The sequence below is a fragment of the Corvus moneduloides genome, chromosome 2, assembly GCF_009650955.1.
Source record: "Corvus moneduloides isolate bCorMon1 chromosome 2, bCorMon1.pri, whole genome shotgun sequence".
Lineage (NCBI taxonomy): Eukaryota > Metazoa > Chordata > Aves > Passeriformes > Corvidae > Corvus > Corvus moneduloides.
The window spans coordinates 20858124-20865838 of NC_045477.1; the positions used below are offsets into that span (position 1 = coordinate 20858124).

The 7715-nt window shown below is 43.7% G+C and overlaps 1 non-coding gene across 1 annotated transcript; it reads right to left on the reverse strand.

Annotated features, from left to right (window-relative positions):
• Positions 1 to 4435: 4435 nt before the first annotated feature.
• Positions 4436 to 4509, reverse strand: TRNAI-AAU. Its single transcript has one exon. It is a non-coding gene; the product is annotated as a tRNA-Ile (tRNA).
• Between the last annotated feature and the right edge of the window lie 3206 nt (positions 4510 to 7715).

The window sequence follows — 7715 nt, forward strand, 5'->3', positions numbered from 1 at the left end:
TATGACCCTCACCACATAGAACTGGCATACAGCTATAGCTGCTCCTGCTAATCTAGTAAGAGAATTTTATTTATTCTTTGTAAAACAAGCACAAATACACACCTGAAGCCAGATATTTTCACAGTTATCTTTCACCTGTTTCTATCTGACAGAGATTTAAATGAGAATTTGATGCCCTCCATATGGCCCTGTTGTACTATGGGCATTGATGGTGAGTTCTTACACAGTGAAAAAAGGACTGTTCAGCTATTTAAACTTAGTGACTCTACAGGCAGGCTTAAGTTCAAAGATATATCTCAATATGGGAGATATTGCTGGATACTTTGTTTACAAAGTTACTTAATCCTTTTACAGACTATGTCAACAGCAAACATTTGATTCCTGTTCAACTCCAGCCCATCACACTTTCTCGAGTTTTAACACGTTACTCAGATTTGCTTATATTTCATTTTAGCAATTACTTTCTAAGAAATACCAATTTGAAGATATTTCTCCAGCTCCAGCAGTAAACATAGTTACTCTGTTTTGATGTGAACTGCAAGATAAAAAATCAGGGCCCTTATTATCCAAGTAGCAAAGAAACTGGAAGCCAGTGTCCCTATCATGCTGTCTCCTTTTCTGAATGACCCTTGTTTCTGAGACACTCGAAGACCCAAACAGGGGGCTGCTTGTTGGGCTTTTCCTTACAGCTCCCGGTTGCTTTCAGCCGGATCCCGGGCCCCCAGCGCTGGGCTGCCCGTGCCCATTCAGCCACATTCTTGGCTGCCGGCTCCTTCCCGTGCCCGTTTCTATGGCACTTCCTCGTTCCCCTCCCACCTGCATATCTGCTCACAACAACACTAAATGAGAACCTTTGTCTGGTCTTGTGACAGACTCAGGCTCTTTCATAGTGCTGCCTCTTTTTTTTTTTTCCTAGCATGTGGAAGGTAAACACTACCCTCCCCAATTTCAAGCAAAGGTTAAGCTTTACCTATAATAGCACTAATACTTACAACTTTGTTGCACACAGATCAATCTAAAGATCAGCCCCTTCCACCACATCCTGCCTTTGATCTCAAAAAATGATGTTTCTGGATTGCTGTATTGATACACCTGATCAATCCTTGCCACTCAGATTCTCACTATAATTAAGACCCTCAAAAGAAAGCTGAATGAATAAAGCATCCCAATGCCAAAACACTTAGATTTTCTAGCAATAAACACAATATAAGAGGTTATAGAACTATCCTGTGATGTGGCTGGAAAAGAAAATGCTTCATAACATCACTGAGTGAACAAATACTCATCTACTGAGTTGAATGCTGTGTGACCCACTTTCTGGGTACCTTCAAATATTTGGACTTAAGAGCCCTCATAATAGTATTTCATACTAAGACAAACGCAGGCATCACAGTGAAGAACAGAAACTAATTAGCTGACTTGGTTTGTGTAACTCTAGACCACAACAGCTAATAATCTGAAATAGTGACTGAAGGAAGAGGTTTGACTGGACTGATCAGAAGGTTCCTCCGTCAGCTGCCAGCATTTAGCATGGTCATAGGCAACAAGAGGTTCATCCTCCCCATCACTGCCTTCTGTGGGCAGAGGAGCTGTGCTTCTCACCACACTTTTTAAGCACACAGCAACTGAGACCCATTTTGGCCTTGATGTGCAATCCAGTTACAGGTTAAATGAAACACTGAACAGTAACCCCAGAATATGCCCCAGCATCTGCCACTGCAGAGCATCTGAATGGAAATTCCTGGGCCATCCTCATGAAAGCATTATTCTACTATATGGGTTTGTTTGTTTAACCTTTTTTTATTCTCCAACTAGCTTTGAGGTTGAAGAACGGGCTCTGGAATGACTCCCCTAGGGACAATGGCTGACCCTCACAATCTGACAACCATCTGCTGAAACTAAATTTAGGGAAAATATGCCCATACAATCCTGGTTGCCAAAGAGCCATGCAGAATATAAGCAATTCAAACCAAACTGAAAAAGTGGCCAAGGAGCCATTGCATTACCTTGGTTTTATAGCAAGGACTTTGCAATACAGCAACATAGCTGTAATAAAAATCTGATTCCTAATGTGGGAAACATAAAACAAAGTAATATTATTCCCAGATTTTTTTTTTTCTTTTTCTCTGAAGCAGAACACCGTGGTTTTTCTCCTTTCAGTTCATTTTAAATGGATGTCGTTATACATAGTCAAGTCCTGGCCACTATAACTAGACCCAAAGGAATTGAGGAAGATCATTGAGTGGAGTGGCAAGACAGAAGGTCATCAAACCAGAACCATATTACTCTCCCGTGACATCTGATGGAGCCATGACAGCAGTTTGGATGCTAGATAACATGAATATTCATCTTTATGATTTACAGGTTACATTGTGACTTTGGAGTGACACTTCTCATGCGCCCTTGTGGTACCTTGGTGACACTGTGGGGAATGAGTAATGCCAGAACTCTGACTTTGGCATGAAGTATCACACACTTTTTATTATTATTAATAATAATAGTAATATCATCAATTATTTTGAATCAGCCCCTGCAGTTGGAAGAAGATGTAAGCAACAGGCCTGGATAGTAAAGAGACATATTAGCAGATTTGTGAAAGAAGTCAATAGAATGGTGTTACCTCAAAGCATTTTCCCAAAGAAGATGTGACCTGCCTGTGTGCAGCTCTAATAACAAAATCAGAGGTTTCTACAATGAAAACATTTACACCAGAAAGTTTCCCTCCTCTGGAGAAATCTCATTTCAGTTCACAGGTAGATAGGACAACAAGAATAACCGTCTTGAACTTCTAAGAGAAGTTTCTTAGAGAGAAAACTTAGAGAGGCAGGCTGAGCTGGCAGAGATCCATCCTGGCCACTCCTGCAGATGCAGTACTCCATTACACTGTCATACATGAACTCCCTAATTAGCTTGGTCTTTGCATGTTAAGTGTTTTGATTAGTTAATTTTGGGTTACACAACTTTAATTGAGTGTTAATGTTCACCCATCAGTCCAGGTACAAATATCAAGTTCTGCTATTAGTGTTTTCACTTGTTCAAAGCAGTTTATCTGCACCAGTTCCAGTTAAAATCCCCTAGTTAAAAGTGTCCCAGTTAAAATTCCCTTTCCAACTTTAAAAAAAAGTTGTTTTTCTCATGTTCTCTGTATACTTTTGCAAATGTTTTAAGATGTGTTGGATGTATTTTAATATTTATTTTAAGGGTTTCTACTTTGCTCAGAACCAGCTCCAAACCCCAGTTTCTAACAGCCAACAGCCAGTTTTAGACCTTTAGCTGTTGGTCTGTAAGTAAGCTCCATGGCAACCTGAATCTTAATGAGGGCATGTTACCACTCTTACACCAGCTGCTACTACCCCCCTGACAACGACGAGCTATTGGTAGACAGAGATGATCTGTCAAAGGGAAGCACCAATCACTTTGGACCAAAGGGGTGTGCCATGGGCGGTCTGTGGGCGGACTGGGGCGGAGCAAAGGTACTATAAAATAGTAAGTCAGCCTCAGAGCAGGGGCAGACCATTGCAGATTTAGCGGTAGTGGGTGCCAGTACTGGGCACTTAAGCCTTACTCCTATTTAGGAGCCTTCAATAATTTTTCTCTGACTTTTGGGTTAGCTAAAAGTCAGCCCAGCACTGCAAGTTTTCCACCGGAGGTCCAGTGCTGTCTAAGCCCAAAGATCTCTAATCCCTGTGTTTCCGGAAATACCTCTTGAGCCACTAGGATCCCAAATTTTGATATTTTCCTGATTTTTATAATTTTTCAATTTCTCCCTTTTAAAAAATTATCTTAATTTTTCTAAGAGTTGTCTCGTTCCTCACAACACCACCTCCATTTGGCCTGGATTTTTTTCCTTGAATAAATAGCACACCCGTAAAAATGAAGACTCATATTACAGCGTGTCTGACAAGTTTGGATACTTTCTATATGAAGTTCAGAACATTCTTATGAAAAATCAAGCTGTCAAGGGAGATCTGCTTGTCCTCCTGCTTCAAAGGAAAAAAAAACAATAAAACCCCACTCTCTTCAGCGTCTTCTAGCCCCTGACAGAGCGCTATCAAAGAGTCACGCTACTGCAATGAGCTTAAACACCTGACCTGACGTTTTGGTTCCCTGGGATTAGTCCTTGGAAGGGGAGAACTTCTGAATTCCTGCAAGCTTTCTTCTGGCCTAAGGTTAATTAACATAAACCCTTGAACAATTCGCTCCGAGGCAAAACATGGAATATTTTGGTGACGAGTTACGGAAAGACTTTAAACATTCCTCAGTGCGCTTTCTCGGCACATTATTCCCTTTGTCCGGGTAGCTTTTCGGCTCTTTCTAAACATCCGAAACATCCCCGTATCCCGCTGTTGTTCCACCAGTGCGTGCCCCGTTCCCGCGGGCGCTCAGGGGGAGCCGAGGGACCGCCGGGATCGGTACCCGGACGGACAAAAGTCAGTGGCCCGTACGGGGATCGAACCCGCGACCTTGGCGTTATTAGCACCACGCTCTAACCAACTGAGCTAACCGGCCCGCTGCGGTAGCGGCCGGCGGGCAGCCCCTCCACGCCGTGCGGAAGCGGAGCCGCGCCGCTGCGCTGTCACCGCCCCGGGGAGCGGGTGTGCTCCTCACCGAGTGGGTGTGCTCCTCACAGAGACACCCTGCGGTGTTCCCGGGGCAGGGACACCAGCCCGCGCTTTTCCCGTCCGGGACCGGGAGGTGACAGCGCGCGGTGAGGCCGCGCCGGCTCCGTCTGCGGTTTTCCGGGCTGCTGGGCCGAGCCCCGGCCGCCTCCAGGCCTTGTCTCACGGCCGCGCTGGCCGGAGCCCTTCCCGCCGGCTTGCCCCACGGCGGAGCGAAACTCGGCACGGCCTGCGGCAGGATTGAGGATAACAGCAGCCCCACAGGATGTCCTCCGATGAACCCGGGAGCAGGCACGGCTGGCCAACGCCTCCTGAAATTCAATACTTACCTCCCGTGAAGTAACACAGGGAAGAGTTACTCACAATCCCTTTTTAAGCCCTATTTTGTCTTACACAGCCAAAGATTTCAGTTTTACCATGTTAATTTTCCTGGCTTGGACTGTTATAAGAAAATCAAGCTTTTCAAATGCTTGGTCTTCTTGGCAGAACTCATTATAGAGAAAAAAACATGGAATATCTATATCTCAGCCTGGCATGAGACTGACTTGGGATCACTGGGATGACAGTGCACTTTTTTTACCAGCCCACACTCATCCTTGTGGTCAGTGCCCCCACTCCCACTTCTTTTTGCCTCCCTTACACCATCAGTTCCCCTTTATTGCTGTTAGTCCATCTGCTGCCAGCATGTTCCTCAAACACCCGTCAAATTCCCCAAACTTCATTTTGCCCAGCTTTTTCATAAAGTCCTTCATCCCTAGGAGCAAACCAATCAAACCATTTACAAACTCCAATCTGTCATTTCTCCTTGCCTTCTTCTGTTTGATGTCCATGAAGTAGCAACCAGCCAGCTCCCAGGAAGCACATATGCTCTGGGATCTTGATAGCCAGCTGTATTTTCTGGGAAATGTCACCCTGTGTGAGGCTAAACTCACTCAAATATTTAAAAGCAAGGTCACATGTGGAACTTTAGGACAAAGATGAGAAGTGAAAGGGCAGAAAGAAAGCACAATCACAGAATTTCCTGAGCTGGAAAAGACCCACAAAAATCATTGAAGTCCAGCTCCTGTTGGACATTTTCCCAAACAAACCACATCAGGGGTCTGTTTAGGGAGTCTGGGTACTCTCCAGACTGCCAGAGCAATAATTGGCAGGTACAGGAACAGCAGACCTTTTTTTGTGCATCGGTCACATGGATTCTCAAATGTATTTTCACTCTGGTTTTAGGTAAGAAACTGTTAGCTAATTATTTTTTTGGTTAGTTGCTCCACAGACAGCAAGGTAGCAGGGGTGAGGATTGTCTTTCTCAACTTTCTGACCAGAATATCAGTAGAAGTAGCTCAAGGCAGTAACATAGTGCCTAATTCATAGCTGTGCACCACTGTTTTTGAACCAAATCAGGTTCAATTATTCAATGAAAAAACTCAGTGCCCTTTGGCTGTTTCTTTCCACTACCTTCTAGTTAGGTTAAGCAGACCTGTCTTTTTCAACAAAGTTTAATCAGCAAGATTCCAAATGCAAACCCCTGTGGTTCCAAACCCTCTTTACACACAGAAAAAACATCCTAACTTTTTAGGAGAGACTCATCCAGGGCCTGCTGTACAAGCAACAGATTTTCTGTGATTAGACAGTGACAGATAACATAACAGTTCAGGAGATCAATGCTGCCTCCAAGAAAATAAAATTTTCTAATTGAACAGTAAACTCTGCTTTCTCTCCAGGGTGCAGGATCCATACTCCCAAGCAAAGAAACAAACCAGCTTAGAATGAGAAACAGTTATCAGGCTATATACCGGGTATCTGTACCCTTATGGAATTTAGGGGTTGTACATACAAAGCGTTTGCAAGTATTTTCCAGCAGCATTGGTGTTAGAGAATTGTGCTCACAAGTGCTTTATCAAACAGAATTTGTAAGGGGTTTGCTAATGCAGGGCCTCAGCTGGACATCTCAGCAACTTCAGATTTTTTACAGCACATTTAGAAGATCTGCAATAATATTCCTCTCATAACCTTAACCATTATAGAGAGCATTTTCAAAACTCCAAAGCAGCTATATTTAAAAAGGGCACAGACAGCAGGACTCTGAAGAATGAAGGTGATCCAGGTGCTTGAGCTCTGTCTCAGCTCTCTTCAGTTGCCAGTTTCTTCACCCAGCACCACTGTCCCTGAGCTCTCCTGCTCCCTTCCATCCCTGGCACACAGCTGGCATTGGCAGTGAGTGCAGTCCCAGCTCTGTGCTCCCAGCTCTCTCCCAATTCAGTACAGCCTGCACCACCTGTACTTTGAGCTGGAATCCCAACAGCTGTGCCCCAGTCGCTTGTCTGCAGAGGAGAAGGATGCTTTCCTCAAACTCAGTGCCGTTCAAGATTACAAAGATGCTTCTACCTCTGTGCCTAAGCAAATTACTTCTTTTCCTTCTCACAGGCAACACATTGCCAAATTATCTAAGCTTCACACCCCCACGGTGCTGCAGCCTGTATTACACATCACGTGCTGCCACAGGCCCTGCCATCATGACCCCTGCCTCTGTATGAAAGCAAGGCCATCTTCCAGAAGATATTTAGAGAGAAAGTGAAACAGCATACTCATGAGCTTCTCTCTGCCTCTGTCCCTTCCCGAGTGCCTGTGCTGCAGGACACATTACAATCTTATTTCACACAGATGAGTAAGGCATCCTACAAACTGATCTTTGGTCACTGCTCACTTTCCAACACAAAATGGATCTGAACCAGGTATTTATCAACAAAGTATAGCTTTAGGCATTCTGCAGCCATGTCCTGTTTCTTCTAATCTGTCATCAATTCAGAATTGACAACTAGGGGGATAAAGATCATTAGCTGCCCAAATAAAAGGGTAGAGGGAACTAATGTTATCAGTCTGAACACTATGCAAGGATTTATTAATAAACTTGTCATTGAAATCTCACTCATAAAAGTGCTAATGGAAGTTATTAGCATGCATCTGTGCATCAAAACAGAATAAAGACCCATAATGTTATATTTAATAGCATTATTATTACCCCAATAATAAATTAAACATTTGGTAATCATAAAGTGTGTGTTGAAGTTTCAAATACTATATTTATAGAATTTTTAATAA